Below are 15,089 nucleotides of genomic sequence, written 5' to 3' on the forward strand. Positions count from 1 at the left end.
GCAATTGTCCACTCACTTTGGATCGGGAGTGCATTTTTAGGTGAATATCTTAAGTCATCCCACCCGCTTTTCTGTGCGTCATGTCATGCAGTGGTTCTACTAAGCATGTGCTGAAGTCTTTTTAATTAGACTGGAGGAGTTTATTTTGTTCACTCCAACTGCTGTTGGAATGGACAGAAGACCACTTGCAAGGAATTCCCTCTATGTCATTGTTTAGAAATGCAAAATTAACCTCTCTTTATTGAAACGATTATTTTCTCTGATCACATGACAGAGCCTGGCTTGTTAATAATGTTACACATAGGAACTCCTGCACCATGTCCTGAATAGAAATGATGGTCTCTTGAATAACATCTGTATCTGCAATATATTTGGCTATCAGTCTCATGGACAGTATATTTGTCTGTTGTCTATATAAACCTTAAAGAGTATTTAAAATGAATGAAAAAACCAGCTGTCCATCTGCCCTCTCCTTCTAAGCTGTCCTTCTGAGCTATGTGTATGCACAGTTGGTGGCACAGTCTGTTCAACTCTGTGGCTCAATGCTCCTAGATCTGAAAGAGGTGAAAATGTATTCTTCTGTCTGCATCAGGAACCTCTGGTGTTTGCATTTTTCACAGATCTGGATATGACAGATACCATAATGTTTTTCCTCTTTGTCTATTCAGCTATAAACTGGTCTTCCAGCATATAGTTCTGACAAGTCTTGTCAGGTTATGATTGCCCTGTTACATGCTTTGAAACTATTATCGCATGACTACATAAAAATATTGCTAACAATGAAAGAAGTATTTGAAAGATTCAAATGTATTGTGCAGAGCTAAGGATGCCACAATGCTGTTGTCGTTGTTGTTTTGGGAAGAGGTTTTATTTACACCCTCTTCCCAGTTTTATGCATTCATGTTTTGTATTTTTTAACAAGCGTTATCTTAGCGGTATCATAATGAAAACTCATAACACTCTGGCCAACTTGACAAAATAAAACATTGCATCAGCTTCTTTGTTCACTATTACAATCTGTGACATGGTCAAGGATCAGTCTGAGGTCTACTTGGAGTTATTTCATAACAAAAGCCACATAAAATGGCTATTCCAATACAAAAGGTGAAGCTTGAAATTCAAGGGGAAAGGAAGAACCAATAAACATCACAGGAGTACTGCTACTTACATGCTTGTGTTATATATATAGTGCTTATATGGGAAAAGTCGTAGTCAATGTGATCACAAAATTTTTCATTTGATGGGATTCCAAAAAATCTTAGACTGATGTTGAAAGACAAGAGTAATTATATAGGTGGAGATAAAGAGAAAGAAGGCAAAAATGGGGTGCATCAAGCCCAGCATTGCTCGTTGGTCGAGGGAAGTGATTGTCCCGCTCTACTCTGCACTGGTGTGGCCTCACCTCGAGTATTGTGTGCAGTTCTGGGCAGCACAGTACAAAAAGGATGTGAAACTGTTGCAGAATGTCCAGAGGAGGGTTACAAAGATGGTGAAGGGACTAGAGGGGAAGATGTATGAGGAGCGGCTGAGGTCATTTGGCCTGTTCAGCCTGGAAAAGAGAACACTGAGCAGAGACCTCATCACAGTCTACAGCTTCCTCACAAGGGAGGGTGGAGGGGCAGGCACCGATCTGTTTTCTTTAGTGACCAGTGATAGGACCCATGGGAATGTTGTCAAGCTGTGTCAGGGGACGTTCAGGCTAGACATCAGGTAGAGGTTCTTCCCTGAGAGGATTGTCGCACACTGGAACAGGCTCCTCAGGGAAGTAGTCGCTGCACCAAGCCTGTTGGAGTTTAAGAAGCATTTGGACTGTGCACTTAGTCACATGGTCTGAATTTTTGGGTAGACCTGTGTGGTGCTAGAAGTTGGACTAGATGATCCTTGTGGGTCCCTTCCATCTCAGGATATTCTATGATACTATGATTCTATAAAAAAATAAATCTAGGTTTTGTGTAAATCAAATCACAATAGACAAATATGATGTTCTAAAAAAGAAGGTAACTGAATTCTTAGGTAATATTAATGGAACTGATGAAATTGTCTTGACTTACACAAGTCACCTTGTCTTAACTTACTTCAGTGCACCCGGAAGAAAATACTCTATAACTCTCTACTTTGAGAACTGTAAAGAGAAATAGAGCCACAAAGGAGAGATTATTATGGGTTAAAAAGTAAGAGAATTTATCAGGATGCAGGAAGGCTAATGGTTGTCAGGAGAGGGGTTATTAAAAACAATTCTGTTTAATGCTTTCATTAAACCAGATGTTAGTAAAATCCATAATGATGCAAAGTTTGGGCAGATTGCCAACATACCAAAGAAGACTACATCAAAAAGAAAAAAGAATTAGAGTATTTTGTCAGTTACATTATTATATCTCATTTTACTACTGCTACTTCAAAAGAAAACTCTTACATAAAAGGCAGTAATAAGAGGAATTCTCCAAAAAGTTTGGGATTCCTCAAATGGACGTAGAAGATGAAGGCAGGGACTTACATGAAAGTGTCAGTCACAGGACTTTCCTAAGTGATGATATGACAGTTCAAATTATTATTGTTATTATTATTACAATTATTATTATTATTATTTTGTATTCTTAGCACTTCTTCTTTTAAAACTTCCATCAATTAAAAGTGCCCTACATAGGTAGAGGCTAAGATGCTCTCTTTAACAAAAACAAAAGAAAATAAATTAAAGAATATATATATAAAAGTGAAGTATAAGGAATTCTTCTACAAAATTAAGAAAACATGCTGGAAATATTTCATATAGCTTTACTGAATACAGTTGACCGTTGCCAGAAGGTGACTTTTTCATTATATGTATGCCTAGGAAATTTATTCTAAAAACAAATATTTCAAAAGTGAAAATTTAGTTCTAAATGTGCAAATATACACATTTTTAGCATTGCAGACTTTCAACTGGATTAAACTGTTCATATGTGTGTACAGCAGCAAATTAATGTAAAACTTTTTGTTCTTTGTTATTATCATGCATTTACTCATTTTTTCATTTCAACAAAAATGAAAGTCCCAGTAAATGAAAAGCTTGTCAGTCCAGGAAATAGTCCAAGATTATAGGTTTACATCTGTTTGGGAGAATTGCATTTTTTTTTTCCTTTCACTTTCTGCAGATTGCAGTCTATACTGCACAAACACTCAACAATTAACTTTGAACTAGCTTCATTTTGCTTCTGCAAACTTCCAGTGATAACAAAAGCTGAAGATTGCAAAGTTGTTTCAGATGACTAGACTTTCTGCTTTCAGTGTCTGTCCAATTTGTATCGTTTCTCCTGGTGATAAGCATCCGTAGCCTGTTCTGTTCCTGCGCCTTGCAAGAAATCCAGATCCATAAATTTGTCTTGGATGTAGTTTGAGCAATTTGAGCTACTACTACTACTACTACTACTACTACTACTACTACTACTACTACTACTACTACTACTATTATAGAAGGGGATTAATTCCAATAAAAGTTAATGAGTTAATGTGTAATAAAGAGAACCACAAAAAATAATTAAAATATATAGCACTTTTTTAGAATGACAGTTTTCAAACATAGAGTTGCAATGTTTTAATTTCTTTTCCTGAGCTTCTGTCTTCTGTAATTTTGATTGAAAACTTCTGAGAATTTCTCTTTTATAACACAAGCTTTTCTCTTTTATTACATAAACTGGTACCAAAGTCTGTTTGTTTGTTTGTTTGTTTGTTTGATGAGGTCCATTTTATGTTAATGAAAAGAGATTTTGTGGCTAAACTGGAGTGCCTTGTTCAGAATTTAAGAAGAAATGTTGTGTGCTAAAGGCAAGGCTGTAAACATATAATTAGTGGTCTCTTTCACTCAGCATGAAAACAACAGAACATTTAGATAAGTGTTAAGAAATCAAGAAGAGTAACAAAATTACAGTCATATAATCACAGAATCATGTTTTGGGCTGGAAGATCATCTTAAAAAAGATTATCTTAAAGATCATCTAGTTCCAACACCCCTTCCATAGGCAGGATACCTTCCACCAGCAAGTCATGAGTGCATTACCAAGCTAATAATTATGGTCTGTTTCCTGTTGGAAAAAAAAATAATAATAATAATAATTATAATAATAATAAAAATGATGTATTAATAAAATCGTCTGCAATATTTCTGTGAGAGTACTCTTGGTTTGCATAAACCAGTTTCCACTGTTGTGATATGTACTATACGTTGTTTATGGTATAAGTACTGAGCTTACCTCTGTTTAGATTGGAAATGATTATTTTCTTTTGCTCTGATGTTTCAAAGATAAAGAATTTTGCACTCGTGAGTATCAGCCCATTGCAGATAAAGAATTTCACAGCCGGTAGCAGTGCTAATTTGAGCCAATTATGAGTTCATTGACCTGCCTTGGCACTAATTTTCCTCACACAATGTAAACCACAAAAATATACCTCTCCTGCTCATCTCATTTAGGAAAGTCATTCTTGCATAAATCTTCCAGCAGTGATCAATCAGATGTGATGATGTACCAAGCGGAAGAAGATAGAGAAAGTTTCCCCAATCAGTCCTTTTAATGTAAACCTATTATGTCATCTTAGTTTATTATCTGAGAAGAATAAAAAATAATAATAATGAAATATATATATATATAAATGTTGATAGCAGGAAGTTATAAATGAAAATTAATGAATCAGTTTAAAATGTGTGATTGTCATCCCTGCAGCTGTCTTCATAGGACAAACACTTCCTGCTGCTTGTATGCATGACTGTAAATGGCAGCAAAACACTAAAGAGAGGAAAGTTCTGTGCAAAATAATAAAAGGAAAAGTAAGGTTGGATACATCACAGATACTGGTTTTACAGTTCTTATGTCAGATGTTTGGAACTGGAGGAGTTACAATTAGGAAGAAACCAAAAGCTTAATCAGGAGGCAAAAGCATAAACCACCTCTTATTCTCTTGTTAATAGGGTCAGGAGGGCTGGTGTATCTCTACATTCAATTTGAATTGCAGAAAATATTAGCTATTTTTCATGTTGTATTCATGACTGCGTATTCGAAAGCTTATTATCTGTTTGTTTGTTTTTCCTAAAGTATGTAATGTACAACCACCCTACACATAAATTTCTAAGTAACAGTCCTCGAGAGGCAGTGAAATGAAGGATTTTGGTATAAATGACTTAGTCAACACAGGGTACTTAACCCATGTCAGAATTTTAAGCTTTTTTTTTTCTTTGAATAGAAAGACAACCTATATTTTAAAAAATAATTATAATTAATAATTATAATAATTTTAATTATTGTATAATTATATTATTATATTATTATAATTTTAATTTGATTAATTATATTTTTAATATAAAATTTTATTTTACTTTTAACAACACTCTCAGAACTTGTTTAGGTTTAAAATGCAACATTTCTGGGTTTTACACATAAAAATGGACTTCTGTTCCTCAGGTTATGATGAATAGCCTGAAATTCCAGTTTATGAAATAGTTCGGTGCTAAGGAATTTATCTAAGAATCTTCTTTAACACCTAAACAAAACAGCTGTCGTGTGCCAAAACTAAATCAGGTTGGAGAGCACCTAGTGTTTTACTAACGAAGCTAGTAGTTTATTTTACACCAACAATATTTATAGCATGGTAAATGTAGAAGTTACACATCAGATTGTATTTTTAGCACAGAATCTGAGATAAAATCTTAAATTAAGGAAAATAAAAATAAAAATAAAACACAGAAAAGACAGAAAAGAGAGTCTTTGAAACAGTGTGAAAAAAATAAAATTAAAAAAAAGAAAGGGCTTTAATATTTGGCCAAAAGACCAAGTGATTTAATCCATGTCATAATTTAACTATAAGCAGTTTTATATTCATTTATTCACTGCCAATAAATTATGTCTTCTAATATCTACAGCAATATCTATAGTTCAGTAACATAGCATATAAGAACTGAACAGATATCAGCTTCATATATTTAAAGAAGATCACAAAAGATAGAATAGGTCTCTAAAAATTTCATGATATTGGAACCCAGGGAGAACTGTGACAGAGCCCTGAAGATGCTACACTAATCCTGGATGGTGCATTCATGTGAGTGGAATGTATGAAAGATGAGTTTTAAGCAAAATTGGGTCTATCCTAACCTTTCATCTCTTTTCTTGCTTATGACTTCTAGATTTTCCTCTGGTTTTATTGACTTAAGGGAGAATCTTTGGTTTCCTAAAGGGGTTGCCTCAACTAAATGCTTTGGGCTTAAGTATCCATAATACCCATAAGATTAATTAAGAAAAGTGAAAAAAAAAAAAAAAAGTCAAATTTAAAGAAATATTCTGCATGTGTATGCTAAGCCAGAGCTCTGACTACAGCTCTCTGCTAGTCATATCCTTTCATACAACTGCAAACAGATAGGCATATTTATACTGTCCTCTTTTTCCTCTTTTCTCATTGACAATATATGTTAGAAGATCGTATGCTTTAGGACAATGCCTTATGTTCTTTTCTCCTTCTTTTCTCCTTGTCTGGATTTTATTTTTTTTTCAGAATTGAGAAAGGTATACTTTCTTATCATATACAATATACATACTCCTAAAAATGTGTCTGTACAGAGGAAATACTTCAGTACATGTTTCAAATTTGTTCAGATCTGAGTTAATTGCTTTTACAGTAAAGATTTGCATTCTTTTTTTTTTTTTGCCACAGTTGAAGTTTACCCATTTATATATATTTATCTTCCCCAAAGATAAATACCCTAATTTTAAAAATGATGCTACTTTTATTTTAATCTTTGTATATGGGTTTAATGAGTTCACCTGTCCAGATTTTAAAAACTTTTTCTGTTTGAAGAGTTGTTCACAAAATAAACAGCTAACTTCTAGGTCTTGATAGAATGATAGTGCACACATATAAAGAGAATTTATATGGTAGAGACCTATTTAGCTAATTGCACAGGTATCCCACCTGCCTTGCAGGTCAAATGACAAGAGACTGATGAGCAAACAAAAGTTTTAGGGAACAACATGTCCCAAAACATATTGTACTTATGTTCAATATCCAGGCATACTTCTAGTAGGAAATTCAGTACCTTCAAAAATTAATGAAATTTTCTGTTTTTAAGTTTTGCAACATTTTCCCAGGATTTAACAGGAAACAAACAAACAAACAAATAAAAACTCTTCTTGCTCAGAACTCACAATCTTAACATGATGGAAGGCAGAAAATTCCTTTTCTGATTTTTAAAGAATGTCTCCTCCATCTCTAGTCCAGCGAACCATGGTTCTTTGAAAAATCTACCACAAAAAAAAAAAAAAAAAAAAAAAAAAATGAACAGCTCTTCCATCTACAAATTATCTCTCAATGTTTAATTTTTCGTGAGTTCAGATGACTATAAAGACATATTTCTCATTCAGTTTAGGAGGTAGTAGAAAATAGAGACTCAGAGAAATAAATTTTTGAAATAATGATTCAGCAAATAACAACTGCATTGTCCCAGCTATATCAACCTAGTGACCTGCATTATGACTTAGTTTGGAGGTATGCAAACTGAGATAGAAAGAGCAAGTAGGAGATGAGCACACAAGAATACCTTTTTTTTTATTTTTTTTTTTTTTAGTACAACAGAAGATCTAGGAGTAAAGCAAACTTACTGTTTTAATTAACAAAGATTCATATTTCATTATCTTTTGGAGTTTGAGAATAAAGATCTTCTAAGACTGTGCAGAGCAGGAATTTGAATTGTAAGTCTTAAGTAGGTCCATTACTACATTACTTCATTATAGTAATGAAGAAACATGTTTGTCACTGTGCCTTCAAAAACGGTTCACAAACAATAAAAATTTCAGAGGTCACCATTGTTGCAAACAAGTAGAAATCAAACGGGGATGTACTTCATGTAGTGGTATAGGCTGGGGGAAGAGTGGCTGGAAACTTGCCCAGTAGAAAAGGACCTGAGGACCTGGGGGTCCTTGTCAACAGCTGGCTGAACCTGAGCCAGCAGGTGGCCAAGAAGTCCAATGGCATCCTGGCCTGCATCAGAAATGGTGTGGCCAGCCAGACCAGGGAGGTGATTGTCGCTCTGTACATGACACTGGTGAATCTGCACTTCAAGTACTGTGTTCAGTTTTGGTTACTCAATACCAGAAGAATATTGAGTTGACTGAACACATTCAGAAAAGAGCATTGAGGCTGCTCAGGGGGCTTAAAAACAAGATGTATGAGGAGTGGCTGAGGGAACTGAAATCATTTAGTCTAGAGAAAAGGAGGCTGAGGGGAGATCTCATTGCTCTCTACAGCTACCTAAAAGGAGATTGTAGCAAGGTGGGTGTCAATCCATGTGACAAGTGGTAAGACACTAGGAAATTGTCTCAAGTTGCACCAGGGGAGGGTTAGATTAGATATCAGGAAGAATTTCTTCATGCAGAAATTGGCTGAGCATTGAAATAGTGCAGTGGGTTTACACGGCAAGATTTTGGTAGTGGGGGGCTGCAGGGGTGGCCTCTATGAGCAGAGCCCAGAAGCTGCCCCATGTTAAGTAAGGGCCAGTTTCAGACGGCTGGTGGAGCAGTTTGCCCTCCTGCAGCCCATGGTGTACCAAGCTGGAACAGTTTTCCATGCTGCTGCCTGTGGAGGAGACCATGGTGGAGCAGGTGAATCTGAGGCCTGTGAACACCCACTGGAGCAGACTCCAGGCTGGACCTGTAGCCTGTAGAGAGGAGCCCATGCAGCAGTAGGAGGCCTGGAGGGAGCTGATGCCTGTGGGGAACTCGTGCTGGAGCAGTTTGCTCCTGACAGATGGACCCCATGGTACCCATATTTAGAGCAGTTCTTGAAGAGCTGCTGCCTGTGGGCAGACCCCGCAGGATCAGTTTGGGAAGGACTGTACCCCATGGGAGGGACCCCACATTGGAGCAGGGGACGAGAGTGACCATGAAGGAGCAGAGGAGGCAAAGCACTATAGACTATCTATCTATCTGTCTATCTGTCTATCTATCTATCTATCACAAGTTCAAACTGACATTAGAAGCTAGTTCCCAGTTCGGCTAAAATGAACAGGAAGTATGCTGCATTCTAGCAATAACTCAATTTAAATACTAGATTTTATTACTGCTTTTTATCATATTGAGTTAGTATAAAATTACAATTAACTCATTGTTTCCTGTAATAGGAAAAGTCCTGATGTGATTATACCTTCATCCTGTGCATGGTATTCTCTCCCCCTTTCCCTCTGAGGATGGGGAGTGAGAGAGAGGTTGTTGTGGAGGTCAGTTGAGTAAAACCACCACAAATAGGTAGCCAGGGAAGTGGTGGAGTAGTCATTCCTGGAGGCATTTAAGAGATGTGTGGATGTAGCATTTAAGAACATTGTTTAATGGTAGTATTAGCTGATGGTTGGACTTTGTGATCTTAAGGGTGTTTTCCAACCAAAATGATTCTATAATTCTACGATTTTAAGTTAGAGGCAGCCTTGGAACATGAAGGGATACAACCAGGACTTCTTTAAGCACACCAACAGCAAAAGGTATGCTAGGGGAAAAGTTGGTCTGGTGCTGAACAGTGCAGAAGCCCTGGTAGGGTACAGAAAAGCCTTCACCTTGGTCTTTACAGGTAAAGTCATTCCTCAGGAATCCATACTGCGGAGACCAGAGGTGAAGTCTGGATTAAGGGACTTACCCTCAGTGGAGTAGTATGACACTGGGAACATTAAACCAAACTGTATATAGACAAATATAGGGAAACTTGTGGCTTGCACTCATGAGTGTTGAGGGAGCTGGCCAACGTCCATTGCAAGGCTGCTCTTGATTATCTTTGAAAGATAATCTGACCTTTGAAAGGTCATAGCAACTCTGAGAGAGGTTCCTGAAGACTGGAAGAAAGCAATATCAGTCTTCAGGAAAGGCAAGAAGAGAGGAAGGATCCATTGAATGAAAGGCAGTTCAGCTTTACCTCGATTACAGGAAAGGTGATGGCGAGAATAGTCTTCAAAACCATTTATGGACACTGCAGTTACAAGGAATTGATTGGGAGTAGTCATCATAGATTTACAAAAGTAAAACCATGCCTTACCAAACATGTCTATAGAAGAGAAAGCTAGAGTGAATCTCATTCATATGCATAAATACCTGATGGGAGAATACAAATAAGTCAGAGCTAGATTCTTCTGAGTGGTGCCAAGCGCCAGGACAAGAATGCACAAACTGAAATATAGGAAAGTCCATTTAGACATCAGAAGAATGCCTTGATACTATGAGCATGGTCAAACCTCTGGAAGAGGTTGCCTAGAGAGGTTGTGGAGTCTCCATCATATGAGATAGTAAAAACCCAACTAAATGTCATCTTGAGCAACCTGCTGTGGATGACCCTATTTTGAGCAGAGAGATAGGACTAGATGATTTTCTGAGGTTTGTCCAATCTCAGTCATGCTGTGATAGTGATTCTTTTTGTACATGATTAAATTTCACTGATGTAAGCTGCAATGCACCAGACTGAATCCTTCAATAGATGACAATTCTTCTTAGATTGGAGTGGTTACTGGTTTCAGTGCCCTCTAAAGGCAATGTTTATAGGACAGAAGAGAAATTCCAAGACATGCAAATAGGCTTGGAAGTTCAACAGAATTTAAGATCTTACAGATTTTAGATAAGATTTGAATGTTTTATGCATCCTTTTGGTACATAATTAATTGGTAACTTGTGAATCCATACTGAGTTATAGAATAATAGAATCATAGAATCATTAAGGTTGGAAAAGACCTCCAAGATCATCTGGTCCAACCATCTCCCTACCACCAGTATCACTCACTAAACCATGCCCCTAACACTAAGTCCAACCTTTCCTTAAACACCCCCAGAGACAGTGATTCCACCACCTCCCTGGGCAACCCATTCCAATGATTGACTACTCCTTCTGAGAAGAAATGTCTCATAATTTCCAAGCTAAACCTTCCCTGGCGCAACTTGAGGCCATTCCCTCTGGTCCTATGACTAGTTAACTGCGAGAAGAGGTTGACCCCAGCTTCCCACAACTTCCTTTCAGGTAGTTGGAGAGAGCAATATGCTCTCCCCTGAGCCTCCTTTTCTCCAGACTAAACAACCACAGTTCCTTCAGTTGCTCCTCATAGGACTTGTATTCCAGGTCCTTCACAGCTTCGTAGCCCTTCTCTGGACATGTTCCAGGGCCTCGATGATTTTCTTGTAGTGAGGGGTACTTGAGGTGTGGCTTCACCAGAGCAGAATACAAGGGTAAAATCACCTCCCTGTTCCTGCTGGCTACACTATTCCTTATACAAGCCAGGATGCCATTGGCCTTCTTGGCCACCTGGGCACACTGCCAGCTCATGTTCAGGTGAGCATACCTCCAGATCTTTTTCCTCTGCACAGCTTTCGAGACACTCTTCCCCAAGCATTGCATGGGCTTGCAAAGTGCAAGACCCGTCACTTAGCCATGTTGAACCTCATACCATTGGCCTCTGCCCATTGACCTATCCTGTTCAGGTCCCTTTACTGGGCCTTCCTACCCTCCTGCAGATCAACACTTCCCCCTACCTTGGTGTCATCTGCAAACTTACTGAGGGTGTCATCAATTCCCTCATCCGAATCATCAATAAAGATATTAAAGAGTCTGGGCCCCAACAATGACCCCTGGAGAACAACACTGGTTACCAGTTTTTAACCCAGCAAAGAGTGTAGCTGTCCAAACCATGGGCTGCCAGCTTCTCCAGGAGAATACTGTGGGAGACTGTGTCAAGAACCTTGCTGAAGTATAGGTAGACTACGTCAACAGCCTTTTCCTCATCCACCAGGTGGGTTACCTGGTCATACAAGGAGATGAGGTTGGTCAGGCAGGACTTGCCTTTCATGAACCCATGCTGACTGGGCCTGATCACCTGGTTGTCCCACATATGCTGTGTCATTGCATTCAAGATGAATTATTTCATCACCTTTCCTGGCCCTGAGTTCAGGCTGACAGGCCTGTAGTTCCCTGGGTCCTCCTTACGACCCCTCTTCTAGATGGGTTTCACATTAGCAAGTCTCCATTTATCTGGGACCTCTCTGGATGACCATGACTTCTGATAGATGATGAAAAGTGGCTCAGCAATCACATCCACCAGCTCCCTCAAGTTGTTTTGCTTCCTTAAGAGATTTTCTTCACCCGTTATTAAAACATGCAAAATAAATCCAATGACCAAAAAAACCCTGCACCATGCCTTCAGCTCGATTTCCATATACAACCTATTTATTCGCTTGACCTCTCACACTGCCAGCAAAATGAGTTTTGGCTCCTTTTTAAAAATTTCTTGGTATTAATAGGATAAGTATTGTGGCTTCGGAGAAGAGGAAATAACTATTCTAATATTTCTCCATGTCAGTTGACAGAAACATGAAATATATTCTTTTATGACTTGTTTATTTTCTACTGACTTTACTATTATAAATATATTTAAAAAGAATATAGTATTCTGGGCAGGCCTTCACATGACCAAGCATTCTGTTATAAAGAGCTTTCTGTTTAGTAGAGCACAGCTGGGAAAAGGGAATGCTGCTGTATCTGCTAACCAAGATCACTGTAGCACCTTTCTTCCTTTCAGTTGCATTCATTCCTCCATCAGGCTGTGACTTCATCCATTGCTCTTTTTGCCAAACAGAATTCTGCACGAGTGAGACTGATGTCAAGGCATCATCTGTGTGAAATTCCCTACAGTTTGTCATTGTCCCTTTAATTTTTCATAGGCCTATATACAGCTGCTAAATTATTTAAACATGTTTCTTTTCCAGATCAGAGTTTCACTTTTATAGAGGTTTTGTCATAAGGACTGAAATATGATCTACTACCAGAAACTTGATACTGCATAAAAAATTAAATGGTGTTGGCAATCTTATTCAAAGCATTATTGGGTTTTTACCATTTCCAAGAGCACAGTATTCTTGAGACAGCAAGTATATATACTCTTTGGAGAAATAAATAAATAAATAAAATATAAAATAAAATTGAAATGAAATGAAATGAAATGAAATGAAATGAAATGAAATGAAATGAAATAAAATGAAATAAATAAAATAAAATAAAATAAAATAAAATAAAATAAAATAAAATAAAATAAAATAAAATAAAATAAAATAAAATAAAATAAAATAAAATAAAATAAAATAATAAAATAAAATAAATAAAATAAAATAAAATAAAATAAAATAAAATAAAATAATAAAATAAAATAAAATAAAATAAAATAAAATAAAATAAAATAAAATAAAATAAAATAAAATAAAATAAAATAAAATAAAATAAAATAAAAAATCAGGTTTTCACATAACAATTTAGGAGACTGTATTTCCTATGATGTGAGTATGAAATATTTGCCATATAGAATTCTGTTACTCATAATACTGCCTTTTTTCCTGCCGTCTTTTACTGATGTTGCATTAAAAATGATGTCTGTTTTGAAATACTCTCAGTTTAAATTGTACAGACAATCCTATGAGACAAGATAGTGCTTTCTGAGCTGCTGAAGTTTAGTCTGTTTGTGTATTTCAATAACACAATTTAAGAGACAGCATTAAAATGTCAAGCAGAGGTAGGTGTTCTAGGTTTTAAGTGTGAATGAAACTAAATGACCTCTTTGTACAAATTCTGCTTAACAGATGATACAGAAATGCCAAGTGATAGAACATTTTGCTTAGTTGATAAATAAAGTTTGTGTGGCAATCTCTAGATTTACCTGTTAGATATATTGCTAAAATTAGTTCAAGTTAGTTCTATTGACCACAATGAACTTTGAATCAGTTGCACAACAATTTACACTTACAAATAACTGCTATGAGTGGTGGCAGATTAACTTCCAGGGTTATGAATGATATATGAATGATATATGAATGATATATATATGAATGACATAGTAATTGGGAGTATGATTTGGTCTAGATGAAAACAAGATTCTCTCCAAGATGCAGTAGAAGTTCCTGGCAAAACCAATGCTATATTCTATTCAAAAGGAGAACTGCTCAGTTACTTCTACACTATAAAATGCAGGTGCCTGCACACATAACCCCTGCAAATAATGCTCGGTTCCCCACCACTGTTTTTCCATTGCTAGCAAAGCTACAACTTTAAGAAGTACTTCAGCTTTCACTAAACAACCCCTTTCAAGTTATTTTTCTCAAACATCACAAATTCCTCAGAGTTAAAATTATTTAAAAATCAATTCACAGTTCCTCTTTACCAACAATTACCTTGCCTTGCTTTTTTGTTTTCCCCTTTCAAGTCAACATTTTCCAAATTTGTTAGGATCCTCAGGTGTACCTGGCTTCCCTGCCTAATGGGTGATCCTTTTTGCGCCTAATGATATTAAAATACATGTAGGTATAGGTGTATATATGCGTGTTGGATGTTATTGCATATAGTTGTATATATATATGTGTTGTAAAAGTCAGGAAGCTATTCCAGAAACATTGTTTATGATTTACCTCATGGGAGTCTGGCCTTGTGCCATTCAGGAGCTTTCCACACACCATAGACTGCTGTATGTTGGAATAAATTTTGAGCTTACCTTTAACATGTAATTATTTGGCATTTGTTCTGGAAGTCATCCTTTGGAAAAGAAAATTTTGACAATCTATCCTTGGCATCCTGAAGTTTACAAAGCTGTGATTGTTTTCACCAATTGCATATCTGATCATCTTCTAAACTTCTCCAGAGGAAATTTTGAAGTTTATATAGCAAGATGGCTCTCTGGATCTGCAGTGTAGTATTAAAAATAGAAACAAGACCAACCCACAATATATGTGAAGAATTAGGGTATACAGAGTAAGTCAGGCCCTAATCCAAAATGTTGATTCTCCTTTCTAAGTTTCACTTTTCTCTGCAAACATAACCTGAGATAATGTGTAAATATAACTCACTGGAAAAGCATTTTTAAGACTTTACCAATTTTTTTGTGGTGCAAAAATTATGTGTAAAATTATCAAATGAAAGAGGAAGTTTACAACAGAAAATAGTTATAAAGGCAGTAATATCTAATATCTTATATATATAAAAAAGATATATACATATATATACATACATATATAAGTTGACATAAAGTCAGTCAAAAGGAATTCTGAGAAAGTGAATTTATTTGTTTATTTACA

Source organism: Anser brachyrhynchus, assembly GCF_964034855.1.
Source record: "Anser brachyrhynchus genome assembly, chromosome: Z".
NCBI lineage: Eukaryota > Metazoa > Chordata > Aves > Anseriformes > Anatidae > Anser > Anser brachyrhynchus.